Source organism: Chamaea fasciata, unplaced genomic scaffold (assembly GCF_029207755.1).
Source record: "Chamaea fasciata isolate MVZ Bird 193981 ecotype frontalis unplaced genomic scaffold, bChaFas1.0.hap1 SCAF_6, whole genome shotgun sequence".
Classification (NCBI taxonomy): Eukaryota; Metazoa; Chordata; class Aves; order Passeriformes; family Sylviidae; genus Chamaea; species Chamaea fasciata.
In genome coordinates, this window is record NW_027094091.1 from 57,482,736 (window position 1) to 57,497,458 (window position 14,723).

Genomic DNA, 14,723 nt, shown 5'->3' on the forward strand with positions numbered 1-14,723 from the left:
GTAATCATAATATATATCATTCATTTAAACAATATTTTCATAATTAATACATTTATCCATATTTATGTTTTGTACTTGTTTCTTATGTTCTTTATTTGTGTTCGTTATTAGAAACATTTTAAGACATGCAGTCAAGAAATTTAAATAGGGAGTGAGGCTTAATGCTTACTCTGCTTGCTAAAACTTGCTACAAATGGTAAATGAATAGGTAAAAAGTTGAAGTCTGCTCAGAAATGGTTAATGAACCAAAATAACATTGCTCAATTTGCTTGAATATACTAAAGAATAAGTTGACCGGCTGAGTTAGACATTTGTATTCCTTCAGAAATCACATCCCCTGGGATTTGTGGGTGGCAGGGGAAGTGCAGGAGCATGCCTTCAGTGGTACTGTTACGAAAGAGGTGGATGGAGACTCTGTGGGGGCCACAGTGCCATTCTTAGATCAGGTATTGGAAATTGCCAAAGCATTGGAAACGGGGATCAATTTTGTACGTGGAGCAGCCTCTTGGAGTGAAATATGCTGCCACACAGAAAAGAGGATGAGTATGTTCTTTGCACATACATGAAATATTGAAATGCCAACCAAGGAATCCAGTCCCGTCCATCCAGTTCTGAAATGACAGCTTCAGGGGTTGGGGAATGTCAGGTCTTTGTTAACAGTCCTGTTTTCTGCAGAAGTGCAACAACTGTTCCTGCCATATCCCTGTCTGGGACATGCTGCTGGCATCCAGGCAGCTCATGAGGCAGTGTTCATCTGGCAGTGGACGATGAGGACAGTGGGGTGTGTTTTCTAGCTTGATAGGATAATTATTATTCCTGCCCACAGGGAAAGACGTTTTTCAATTACACATTCCAGTACAGTGTGACTGTAGTGGATGGTAATGTTGCAGGTTTCAAACCAGGAACAGCATTCAGAAAACTTTGCAGTCCATGGGATCGTTATAAGTGGTCTTCAGACCTAGAATAGCATCTTTATAATCACAGATTTTTAAGCAGTAGTGCTAGTGGTGAAGAAAAATTAGGTGGGTGGCAGCAGTCTAAAATGTCTGGGAATCTTTCTGGTGAAAACACTTCATTGTCTGGGGAAGCCTCATAAAGGGATTTCTCTGAAGGAATCTAGACAGGTGCTGCATACAGCAAGATTCTGTGCAATGAAAGGTAGGAGAATATGGAATAAGGGCAGTTTTAATGGATGGAAGAGTCACTTTTTGGCATGGCTTATATTTCTAACTTTGCTGTTGCTCTCAGATTTTACTCTCAGACCTAGAATAAAAGCTTAGCAGCAAAACACAGATCTCTGAGAGAAGAATCATAAACAGCAAGCATTAAAAATATCAGCATGAGAGTTCCCCTGCATCAGCATGTGTAATGTAAAGGGTATAAGTGCTGCATAGACAGCAGCACTCACCTCCAGCTTGCTAGGAGTAATGGGGTTTTTTTATTTCTTTCATTAAGTTATACCAGTGAACAGGTAAGGTTTTCTCAATACATTAATAATCCAAAATAATTCACTAAAATTCTGAAGATGTATCTTAAAATCAGTATTTTTTGCCAGTGGGCTCTGACAGACCTAATTTAAATGTATCTAAGTCAAGACAAGCAGGATAACTTATTTGGATATGTGAGTCTCACACCTCTGACTGGATGGCTGTGAAGCTTTGAATCAAATTCCCACAGTGAATATTTATACTTCAGACCTAAAATGTTCATTTTGCATCAATATTTTCCAACATGAAGTTAAAATGTACTGTTTCTGCAAACATTCCTCCAGAAGGAGTCATTTGTTTGAACACAGTTGAAAGCATCTCAGAGAAGGTTGCCCACATGGCTGGAATAATTTTGAATAAAAATTCTTATGTATTTACCTATCGATTGTATAATACTCACTCTCCTCTCATTAAAGGTGCTATTTGAGCTGATGAATAACGTTAATAATCTGTTGTCAAATTCTCCATTCTTCAGCATCAGGTTTTTCAGCAGAGCTCAAGGATTGCAAATACTTAGTAAAACATTAATTATCAAAGAAATCTTTCTAAAGTGCCTAGTGAAGAGTAGAGAACAACCTTTTTTCTTACTTGGGTGGGAAAATACAATAGTATTTATTCAGGCAAGCAGAAAAAATACAGAAGCAGCTAAAATGGTCTTTTGTGGGAGCTGTCACTAAACTAAAATATGACATGATTTCAACTAGATTTTTTTCTGCTATAATTAACTTTGTCTTTTGACAACTCCTTCTGAGGCATATATTAATTAAATATGGGATAATGAATAGAGACAACTAGATCACTAGGGTATAAATCAATTGAGGGGTTCTGATGATACCATAAACCACAAGAATGGAGTATGTGCAGTTAATAATAACATCAAAAGACTGTGATTGATTTGGAACTTAGCGATCCTTCCACATTCATTACTATTTTATATAAAGCATAAAAACGAATGGTGTTTTATGCAAAGACAAGATGATTTTTCTCCCCCGGGTTCTTTGATAATGGAGCAATTGTCATTGTTCACAGATAAAGAAAAAGGCTGTGCTTATTACAAGGAGAGGGATGGCAGGAGATCCTTGTGTGGTCTCAGAGAAGCCCTGGAACTAAGAACAGTTTTACTGTAATTATTTTTCTGGTGGTTTAAAATGCTTCTGGTACTTGCAATCCACTGAATTTTTACTAATAGACAAATTTTTACATTTCCTTTTTTCCTTTTCCTTTTCCTTTTCCTTTTCCTTTTCCTTTTCCTTTTCCTTTTCCTTTTCCTTTTCCTTTTCCTTTTCCTTTTCCTTTTCCTTTTCCTTTTCCTTTTCCTTTTCCTTTTCCTTTTCCTTTTCCTTTTCCTTTTCCTTTTCCTTTTCCTTTTCCTTCCCCCCTCAGCTTGTGCCCATTTGTCGGATTCCATTTTATGGAAATTAAGACCTTTTTGATGTAAGGGATTTGAGATTTTTATTTTTTTCCAGAAAAATAAAAGCATATGCTTAAATGTTTAAATGTTAATAACCTGTATATATTAGTGGTAGCAGTAAGGTCAAAGAAGTAGATTTTCCCTGCAGTTGTGCCTCTTTTGCACAGTAAATCTGGATCAAAGTGTAGTCTCTGTGGTATGACAATCATTTTTTTAGAAAACTGTATGGTGATCAATATGTGTGTGCCTATGCAAACACACATGCACAAATATATAAAAATTAATTTTTGTAAAATCGTATTTGATGAGCACATCAAAAACCCTCTGCGTCGTGCCACATGCACTCCTTACATATTCAGTGTTTTCCATTTTAAATTTACTGGGTGTGGGGAGATGAGGCGAGGGAACAAGGGATATTTTGGTCCCTAGCTCTGCATGTTCAATGAGAGAAGTCTTCAGGCAGAAAGATGAGCTTATGCTCCTTTTGTGTCTCCGGGCTAAGAGACACTTTGTAAAACAAAGAATGAGAGGATGGCTCTGTAGCTGCATACCAGGTGCAGTGGTGGAATGTGATTTTGGCTTTTTGATCAGACATAGCATTTAAGAATGAGGAGTCAGGTCTGACTTTGGTAGTTAACCCAGCTATCATTACCAACTATTAATAAATGCATTAACTTAGTCTCTGTCCCCTCCTGCCCAGCTCTGTCCCCAGGCTGGTCTGCAGAGCTTTCTGGCAGCTCTAGCAGTCCTTCTTTGCTGGGAGCTTTTGAAGCCACAGATGCTGGAAGGAAAGGCCCTGTAATCCTGGAGGGCAAGTGAGCCCTGAAAATTGTTGGTGATGCAGTTTGGTGCTAACTGCTCCTCTAAACACCTTTTGATACTTGTGAACATGCTGTAGTTTACGTGCATGAGGGTTTATGAGCCAGGGTTTTGAGGAGAGGCTTGGGACACTGGAAGGAGGACTGGCATGGTGAAGGGTATGAGATAGCAGATCAATCCCTCATGGAAAGCCAGGCTCAGAGGCCAAGAGACAGACACTGCCTGCTCCAACACCCCCTTTTCCACACAGGCTGCCTGAGGAGGTGAGTCCCAACACACCAGATAAGCTCCAAGAAAGGCGTTTCCAAGGTTGGAAGTGCCCAGGAGTAGAGGAGTGTCAAATATGTGGCACTGTTTATCCAGATAAAAGGAACATCAAAGACTCCAGGGACATTTTGGTTTATCTTGGCTGCCTTGCACTCTAGCTACATTTTAAAACCAAGTTCATTTATATTTACACTGCAGTTATAATTGCTCGCACACACAAACCAACAAAATTCATTGCTTCAGGACCTTATCATTCCATGTAATCTGCTCTGAGTCCTAAAAGAAGCCTGCAGATAATGTGGGCTCAAAATCTTTTTGTAACAGCTTAAGCTGGCTTCCAAACACTTGGGCAATGACAACCATGTGTGGTTTTTGAAAGTCTCGGTCTGTTCATCTAAAATGTAAATTTGCTGCTAAGGGCACTGTGTATAAGTAAATCACATTTTAAACACCAAATCCATTTTATTTGCTGAGGCCTTGGGCACATTTTAATACTGCAATGCTAGCATTTTAAGTGTATTTTTGTGAGGCCTCTAGAGCGTTGTCACGGATAGGCACCATATAAATAACATTTATTGTTATTATCATTGTATGTCGTATTCACTCTGTTTTGCTACCATTAATAAACCATTCAGGCAATGTTGTTGTAATGTATAATATTAGCAGCAGCCTCCTTTGGGAGACATATAACTGGGTACTTAATATTCTAGCTGTTTCCTGGGCCATCTCTCCACAGGCACAGACGCTACAGTGCGTTCAAAGTTCAGTATAAAAAAATGGGCTGGCTGTGCAAAGACCACAGCATCTTACAACACGCCTCTCAGTAACTCACACCCTGGCCGTTGCTGTCAAAATTCTGCAGCACTAGATAATAGTAAATTAGGGAAATTGCCTGTAATTTGGGGAATGCTTTGTTGCCCCTTTTAAATATGTCATTGCTCAAAAAAAAACAACAACAAAAAGATGCATTCACTGGATTCATATGCTTTGCAATCAGCCTTGCAGATAAAGCTGTTGCCCTGCAGCCCTCTTGTGGGGCTGCCTAGATTACAGAAAGCACTACAGAAAGCTAAGGAAAAGTGAACTGTGAAGCCCAGCATTGTTTCAGGGCTGTATTAATTTGCATTGAGGATTGGAGACTTATGAACATCCTCCTGTAGTGGCTTGCAAAGCAAAATTGCTGTGACCTTTCTCTTAATAAACAGCAGGCAAAACCCAACCATGCTTAAAGTTGCATTCTTAAAAACACAAAAACAAACAATGTTTTTGTGTAATGATGGTGATGTGAATATGGAAGACAAAAATAAACATATTGTGAAAGCACTGGTGGATTAGTAGGTGGCTTTTCCAGCCAAGGAGGAAAGATGGGGGGGTGAACCTCCTTGCTGCAAGGCCTTCTCACCACTTAGCCACCCAAATGCTTCATCAGCCCTCAAGGCAAAAGATACCAGTTGGCAGATGCCTGTGAAGGGCACTGCTGGCCAGGTGTGACTTGTGATGCTGTCTTTTAGCAGTCCTGCCTCTCTGTGATTTACTCATGTTTCCTATCTCTCTGTGGACTTTCTTGCAGCTTTTCCTGGGCCCCCTGAGCCACGACATATGGCTGGACACATCAGCACTGGCCCATGGGCTGTGGCATGTTGGCTGCTCACCGCAGGAGGAGCTCACTCCAGGCAGCCTCAGCACCCACAGAAATCCAGGTCAGAGCACAACCCCACAGCTCCATCCCTTTTAAGATCTAGGCATGCTTTTCTTTCCTTGTTGCCTGGCTCACTCGTACATTTTTCCCCTCTGGGAAATAAAACCTTTCTGACATCAGTCACCAGTAACACACAAAGAGCTCAGAAGAATTTTGGGGTTGGAGGGTTCCTGTGCTGCACAGCCCCCTGCCTGCCAGCTTGCAGAGGACTTCCAAGGGGTTCTCTGCCTGTGTGGGCAGTTCGCAGGATGTAGTTCATATTCTGTGACTGACACACCTTCTTGAAGGTAAGAGTGCCCTACCACCTCCTTTCCTATGCCATCGACAGAGTCCTGAGGTCTTTCCAGCAGCCCATGCTTTTTTCTCAGTTTTCCTTCCTTGCTCACTCCGTGCAGAGCTTTTGATGTAATTTGCACATTCATGCGTTGCTTGTTGAGTGGTCTCTCTGGGATTGATTGTTTCATCTCCTTGAAGATGTTAACTTTTCTGTCTAATGATGTGATCATCATCCTATTGTTCCATATTATACCATGTAAAAGCCATTCCAGCTTTGCAGAGCTAAGGAGAAAAATTTCCCTTGCCTTATTTTTTACTGGGAATCTGCATTTCAGGATAGGGTGATTTCCTGGTTTAGGGCAAATTTTGGCAGGAAGCTTCTGAAGTGGTCCCTCTAGAAGCAAATTCAAGTCGTCCTTCCACTCACCAGTGCGGGAGACATAAATCTCCTTTGAGAAAAGTGCAAAAAACTGTTTATTTAACAAGAAAAGGACTCAAAAACATGGAAAAATGAGTAGTACTAAAGAATGGAGCCCCTTGCTGCTCTGAAGAGATGGCAAATTCAGAAAGTCCTTTTTGTGGGGTGTAGCTTGGCTGGCTCAGTCTCTCATCAGTCCCTCCTGCACTGGAAAATGCCACATCCCAGGCCCCTGTGGGCCACAGGCGGGAGCTCCCAGTGTTTTTCTGGGTTTTCAGTCCAGAGTAGGGCTGGTCAGTTCCAAGAAAAAGAAAAGCCACAGTCTGCAGAACCTCTCGGCCTCAGCTAGCTAAAAAAACCTAACTAAAAGCAAAGGAGAGCTCTCTCCTGCTGTCCATGCTGCAGACAACACAGTCCAGGAGAGAGAATGTGGGGGAGTAAGTGCAGTTTCTGAAAACAAACTGTGAGCTTCTTTTATCCCCACGTCTCTCTTGGAACCAGTCTTAAAGGCACAAAACTTATTTCTGGGCTAAAGAGATGAATGGGGATACAATTCAGCACCATAAAGTCACCCTAGGACAGGTGACTGGCAGGTTTTCAACCTGCACACAGGACTGGAGGGCAGGAGGGTAGAAAATATCCTCCTCAAGGTAATTTCTTAAAAGAATGATGTAGAGGAATCTGAGTAAAGAGGATGTAGCAGAACAGCCATCTGGGACTGAACAGATAAAACATGAAGAAATTATGTGAAATGATGTAAAATATGCTTCATCATTTCCTTACATTCATTTAATTGTGTGATGGTTATTAGTGGGGACCTGCCTCTCGAAGACAGAATTGTCCTGTGTGTTTCCTAGGTACTGAGCCATGTGCTATCATCTCTATTCCAAAGGAAGGCAGGAAATGTTACAACATTGGAATAAGACCGTTGGCTTAAGACATTAAAGCTGCTGGAATATCACATGCAGTCATGGTGACACTCTTTCCCACTGAACTAAACATGGGAAGAGAGACCCTGCATCCCTCTTTGGTGTCTGTACACTGGCTGTGGCATCCTTTCAGAGCCTCGCTGCAGACTGTCACTTGTAGAAATCCCAGGGTACTGTGTAGGCCTCACATTGTTCTTTGTGCTTATCACTTTATTTCCTCCCTTTCTTTTCCAATTTTGGGACTGACATGTGGCTCTGGTGGTGATGTGCTGTGTCATAAATAGACATCCTGAGTGCAGACAGTGAGTAGCCTGGGAAATCAGGGAGTCAGATGTTGCCCTTCTGCTCCTCCCTGCTTTGCCTTAGGCTGCAAAGCTCAGAGAAAATAGTCTGAGGCCTAGTAAGTATAATTACTATACATTTAAATGAATGTAAGAATATAATCTAGCTTGTTTTTTTCTTTAAAAATCTTTTGAAGACTATTTGAATGGCATAATTTCATCAACATCCGTTTTAAAGCCTAACGCAAAATGTTTGCAAGGTGAATTTGGCTCCTTGAAAAAATACAGTGCTCCAGACTGTGATGGGCCCCTTGCTGGAAACCCTTCAATGGACACTGGAACTATTTTGGCCTTTTTTGGAAGCTGTGAGCCTTTACAGCAGCATTCCCCGTGGCCATGCGTTCTCCCAGGAGCGGGGAAAACTGGATGTAGGGCTGGGAGGCAGCTAGAGGAGGACAGGAGGTGTGGAGGAAAGAGCACTGAAAGCAGCTCATCAAAGTCCACTCTTGGCTGCTACCTGTTGATAGTGAGGAGAAGATAAATCACCAGTTTAGGTCTGTGACAGGTTTCCTGAGATGAGAAAAAAGGGGCACAGTAAATGCATGCAGCTTTCTCCCATCATCCCTTTAATAACCTGTAATATTGCAGCAGGATATTTTTGTCACACCGAATCTGATTGATGGTCTTGCCTATAAGACATTACAAGTGTAGAGTAAATTGACCGAACACCTAAACATACAAATTATTAAAAGGAGGGGGGAGCAGGCCTGCGCCTCCTGGGGAAAGCAGGCAGGCTTTAGTTAAGATGATCCTATTTCCAAGTGCAATTTATAGTCTATTGACTTGCAGCAGTGTCTTTTCAGATGTGAGGAAATTGTCATACATTGCAAATGAGAAGCTGTTTTGACATCAGGATCGCCGAGAGTGCCAGGAAGAAATGATATCAGTGCCTGGTCTGTTAAGGTTAAATGAAGTTGCATTGTTGCCAGCAGATAGGCATTCATTTCCTTTTCTTCCCTGCCTGTCCCTGTGTACAATTACTGTGATTAGAATGAGTAACAATGTGCTTCTGACACCCATTGTATTGACAGCTCACCTAGTTTTTTCCACTCAAGTGGCACTAGTCATTACTTAAACACTTGGGTATTTTGACAGGGAAGATCCATGCCTGCCAGTCAAGTGTATCAATGACAAGGTGGCCTTAGCCCCTGGACACGTACTGCTGAATTAAAGCAGTCAAAGCCATCACTGCTGGAATATGATGAACCTTTTTAGAAACGGGGCTCTGGCAAACCCAGAGAGACACTGATGCACTTGGTGTGTTCTTCCTGTCTTCTCCACACATTACTGCCAGTGATGTGCTTGATTTTTCTCCATCTGCACTGTGATCTCTTGGAAGAAGAGCATGATTGCAAAGTAAATTTTTACCAAGGGGAAAGGAGTTAAAATTATTTGGGGCTTTTACATTTATATTGGAGGACAGTTTTAATTTGAACTATTCTGGAAAAGAGCATCAGTTAGCAGTCGGGGGGGGGGGGGCAGCCTGAGAGTTGAGTAGGTTAATTTAATTGAGAAGGTGCCTTGATTGGTTGCCAGGTACCCCTATGGTAGTATTCTACCTACACATTAGTTTCCTCTACTGTGTGCTCTGAGATCTCTTCAAATTATGTCTTACATATAAAACAAAAGCAAATTTATTTAACATGTGAGGAATAAAAAGAATAGCTTTTCCTAGAAGGGTTCTGAATGCTGAAAAAAATATTTCTGTTGAAGGTTAAGGGATGAAGAGTGAAAACTAACATTCATAGAACACACCAAAAAAACCTACCAGCTGTGAGTTTTCGCCAGGCCTCATTCCAAGACTATTTTAAAAAAGAGTTGGGGCACATCCAGGAGCTTAAATATTATTGTGCTTTTAAAGACCATTAAGGTTTTGCAGATATCTTTGTGTAAGTGAATGTATTAGTGTGTGCACACATACAGAATGAATTCAACAGGTTATTGGTGGAGCTACTAAACTGGTACTCTGCAATGCTGCTGGATTTTCATAATCTGCTCCCTCCTGCCTCATCCCAGCCCACACCCTTCCCTGGTGCTGGATGGTGGTAATAAAGAAAATGGTTTGCAGATTTCTACTGGAATCAGAAAGGAGTCTTAAGCTTTACTGGAAAATCAATTATGTAGTAGGCGAAGTACCCCATAATGTTCAGCAAAAAAATATGCTAACATCCAGGTCAGTGCATTGGAAAACACATTTATCATGATTTCCATGAAAGCCTCAGCCTAGTGTGTCCCAAGAGCAACCTCTGAACTTTCTTGAACCAAACAGTCCAATGGAAAACTCTGCCTACTTAGCATTTTAAAAATTTGCTTATCTTCTGAGCCTTGAACTGGAAGCTTCATAAAATGGGCCCTTCTGTCTCCTCAAAGAGGTTTTAGCAAACAATTCCTGTAGAGAAGATATTTTTTGTTGCCTGATTTTCTTTGACTCAGCTCTAAAAAAGGGCTTTATACAGATCCCCAGACTACTTCTACCAGTGATTTGCCTCATGAAACATTGACTATTAAATGCAATTGTATGCTCAGAGCACTAAATGTGCGTACTATCAAATTACTACTTCTGGCAGGCAATAGGTTTCCTTTAAATATTTGCTTCTATCTTGTTTGGTATTCCTCATTTCTGTAAATGATTATCATGGAAAAGGTAATTTTATTTTAGCAGTATTGGTCTAGGTGCTGTACAAATGCAAGGCTGGAGAGAGTTAGAGCCTGTCCTTTCACTGAGCTGTTTACAACCCAGAAAATGTGTGTACACCTGAGAGAGTGCTTGTGTGGCGCCTGAAAGGAAAAAAAGCCATAAATGGCTGCATGTCACTCAAAAATGGTGTTTCATGTAGCTGTCTGTGCCTCAGGGTATATCCAATCACCCTGGTGTGGATCCATTCCCAGCTTCTCTTTTTCTGCATAGGCTGTGAACAATTTTTTTTTTTTTTTTTTTTTTTTTTTTGGTAAGTATCTGTATAGCTTCCAATAGAATATTTGGAATAAACTAGGGGGAGCATTTGGAATCCAAGTTTGAATGGCTTGCTCTCTCAGTGTTATTTGAAGTATTAATGTTGTCAGGCCTTGCTGGACTTAATTCATAGTTTTGCTCCTCCACACCAAAGAGCAATTGTAGTGGAACACAAATTCACTGCAGATTTTGTCACTTAAAATGGTAGAGGGTTTCCCCTCTTTGCTGCCATGATTTTTTCCCCTGAATTGACATTAAAAAAACTGTAGAAAAACAGGTCTGGAGGACCACAGGAAGCAGTTTTGATTCCTATGCCCCAAGCAGGTCTGGCAATCCTTCTGTCATTCCAAATGGATTTTGGTTCAGTTACAGTTTAAAGATGTCCCTTTCTGGAAGCTTCACAGCCTATCCAAGTGGTCCTTCAGGTTGGAGACCTTCATCATCCTTCCTGTTAAAAAGGAAGTATAAACATTTTTTTTCCTCTCTCCAGAGTTTATGGATATTCTCTCTTGACTTGCTCACTGTCAATATGGAAAACAAACTTTTCTTTTAATGCTTGCAGCAGAATTTCAATGTATTTATGACTGTGTTAGGTCCCACATCCAGTTTATCCTCCTAAGGCTGAACAATCCCAGCTTGTTTGCAGTTCATGGTTTTCTATCATCTCCCTATGTATCTAGTGAGACTTACTGATTCATCCATGTGATATCCTTTTCTGCATTGATAAAATTTGTTTGATAGCATTTTTTATCCACTTTTAATCATCCTTAAGCATACAGAGAATACAGTGTATCTCTTTTTGCCGTCAGAAAAGCCAGTCTTACCCTTTCAATAAAGAACGGAGTTTACTACAGACTCATCAATGCAATGATATTTTTGGCTACTGAAATCTTGGGACTTTGTAGTTGTTGATGGGTAAAGACAGAGTTTGCATAGATTAAAGGAAAATGTCTCAGATAATTTATTAGGAATTGTGATCTTGAGAATATTCTGCAGCTGGTGGGGAGAAGTGGTTTGGTGGAAGTCTATACATTTTTGTTATTTTCAGGACTGAGAATGGACTATTTCCTGACAAGTCAGTGAAAGGAAATAACATCAGTCCTAAGAAGGCAATCTACTTAAAATCAAATTGTAGTGAATTTCAGTGTATGGAGGCGACATTTTTATTAAAATAGTGCTACTGCTGCTGATTGTCTTGGGCAGGTGACATGGCAAACACATTTACCCAAAAGTGGGCCTAAGGCTTACCATGGCTGGGGAAAATGGGAATAGAAAAGTCCATCTCCCATTGCTTTTTGCTCTCAGTAAAAAGATGATCTCTCTTCAAAAGTTAATTTTAAGTGTTGAAAGAAACAGAAAGTTCATGGTAAGAAGCACAAAGATATCTTGCTGAACTTAAGCTATGGAGGTGATGCTTCTCGGACCTATCACATAATTATTTTGGTTAAATCTTGCAGTTTCTCATAGGAAACTAATTTTTTTGGTGTTATGTTGTAGTGCACTGCCCTTCAAGTCTGTCCAGACAGCCTTTGGCATCTTGTACTCCAAATTGTGATAATCCTCACATTGATTTGGCGGCTGACATTCTAAGTCCTGTCTAAAACTAGTAATGAGCTGTGTTAATTGCTTTCTTTCACATGATTGCATAAAATGTGATTTTTTTTTTTTTTCAGTTCATGCATTAAGCTTAAATCTTTTCCAGCTGGTCTGAAGGGAGAACGGATAAGTAGGTTTTTTTATAGTCAGGTTAAGTACCAGCTGTGTCTTTAGATTCTGCAACCACCTCTGCCTGATAGAGTTACTTCCTGTACAGCCAGTAAACAAAGCTGCATGGCAACACCCAAGGGACAGGAGCACTTTTAAGCATTCTTTACATGTCTAGGAAAAAGCCTGACTGTAGCAGTCAACAGTCTTGGGGGAAACTCTAAGCATGGATATCTTCATTACTTTTCAATTAAGCAGCAAGCTTATGGATTCAGGAACTCTTGAGGGAGAAGCTGAGCTCTGAATGTAGCTCTCAGGGGTCACACTGGGAGAGTTTATCCCCCAAACCGTGTATTTTTTGGGAAAGGATCCCAAAGATGTGATTTATTATCTGGGAGGCACAAGATGGTGAGAAGTACCTTGAGAACTACTTAAATCTGATGATCTGCTGACTGAGAACAGGAGATACAGAAAACCCAAACTCCAATTTGCTCGTTGTCATCACCTCTCATTTACTGTGAAAAAGTCATAATTTCATTGAGCTTGTGGTTCCGTTAACTCATCTTCTACTCCTACCTCCAGCTTTCTCAGAACCTAATATGATTTCATGGTTTTTAGAAATCTTTCATCTTGAGTTGGCTAAGGAGAATGATCTGCACGTGGGGAGATATTTACTATGACACCATTGTGGAAGGAGGGTGAGAATAATGCCTCTGAATCCCAGTGTGGCCATTACAAGGTGTAGACACTGGCGTTTTATGGGAGGCCCACCCATAGTGATCGGCTTTTGAGGATATCCTTTGGGTATTGGTGCAACCACAGCAAGAGTAAGGTGTCATCTCCTAGAAAGCACTGACAGAGATAAGATTTAGGCTGTCTAACCACTACTAAGCTAATGCCAAGACTTGGAAATCTCCTGGAAGCCAACCTGACTCCTTTCCTGTAAGGCATTGGTGGAGCAGTTTGGGAAAGAGGACTGGGGTGATGAACTGGCTGCCTGTGCCTGCCCAGGGCAAAATGGAAAAAATGAAGGGCATACTTGGAATATCTGCTGAGTGTCAAAACAGGATGATCTGCCATAGATATAGGTATGTATGGATGCATGACAGAGGGACAAACAGGGAAAAGTAAGTAGACAAAGCACTTCCTGTTCAGTTGCCTGATAAATAATATCTCAGAAAATGTCCTCTATGTAATGAAAAAAGGCTCACATTGGCTTCATTGACTGCACAAAATGGAATGCCTTAAAGGTTAAGGAACAACTATTAAAAATGTGAGGTGTCTTCAAATTATATTTCAGAGCTTTATACCCATTATAAAACTGAAGATATTTTATAATTATGCCAACAACAATTAATTAACTTAACATCAAGAACTCCAGAATGATTGAATTAACAGTAAAATCATGATAAGGCTCCAGTTTGTCTCAGAGTTTTAGCAAATAATTTATTATCCAGTAAATGCTTAGACTTAGTAACATGTTTCGAGAGACACTATTTTTTTGTCTTCCTTTCCATGAGTTTCAGCCCCAGTCTCAAAGACCAGGGTGAACTTCCATCTCCTATGCTGTGCTCTGCTGATTTCAGCAAAGCTCTGCTGGAGATTTGGAGTCAGTTAGGCTGGAGCCAGTCTAAAAACTAAAGTCTGTGACTGCTGGGGGAAACAAACCCTTTTGTTTCTCTATCACAACTTCATGCAGTGCAATGCATACTTGAAATGATCCTGGGCTGAATGACCTTGGACAAAAGCAGTTCTGCAGCAATCCTTATGAGCCTCTGCTTTCCACCAAGGTTGTTGGTCAGAAAGCTCACACTGAATTTTCCTGTTGGACTATTCTTATTTTCATTCTTTCAGCCCCATGACATCCATGGCAGTGTAAAAGTGAAATGGTGAAAATGGGCTACCACCAGTGCAGTGTGAACCACCCTTGCATTGTCACCTCCAAGGAAAAGTGGTTTGATCCCTCCACCTCCTCACCTGTTTTGTGCAACTAGAGTTCTTTGGGTGTAGAAGTCCTTTTGGGTTACTCCTGCCAGAACCACAGGGGTGGAACAAGCAGTTCCTTTACCAGGGAGGCAGATAAAGTCTGGCTCTGTGTGGGTCTGTCTCACAGGAATGTGCTTCTGTGTGGAGTCTCTGAAAGGAGTCCAAGAGCACTTGGGTCTGTCCCCGATGGTGAGATTATGCTGCAGCTTTGATCTCTCCTGGGGCACTGACAGAAGCGCTCTCACTCGCACTCTCTCTCTCTCCTCTCTGGCCACACATTTTCCTAAGGCTGTGGGAATTCTGTATTGTGGAGTGCTCTTTCTGCCATTAGAGCTGGTCAGAATGAGTTCTTGGCTTGAAAAGTTACTGGGGAGGGGCATTTAGTCATGACTGCAAATCTGTTTCTTCAGAAAACAAGCTAATTAACACTCAC

General features: G+C 41.1%; 1 long non-coding RNA gene across 4 annotated transcripts in view; it reads left to right on the forward strand.

Moving 5' to 3' along the window:
* The window catches only part of LOC136290706 (uncharacterized), a 41,438-nt gene that overhangs the window by 22,781 nt on the left and 3,934 nt on the right, over positions 1-14,723 (forward strand). For 2 of the 4 annotated variants that reach the window (XR_010721325.1, XR_010721323.1), the window contains exon 3: positions 5,555-5,684. This is a non-coding gene — a long non-coding RNA (uncharacterized lncRNA). Of the gene's footprint in view, positions 1-5,554; positions 5,685-7,234; positions 7,311-8,450; positions 8,509-14,723 lie in introns of those variants that run through there. The other 2 variants (XR_010721324.1, XR_010721322.1) reach the window with 2 other exon arrangements.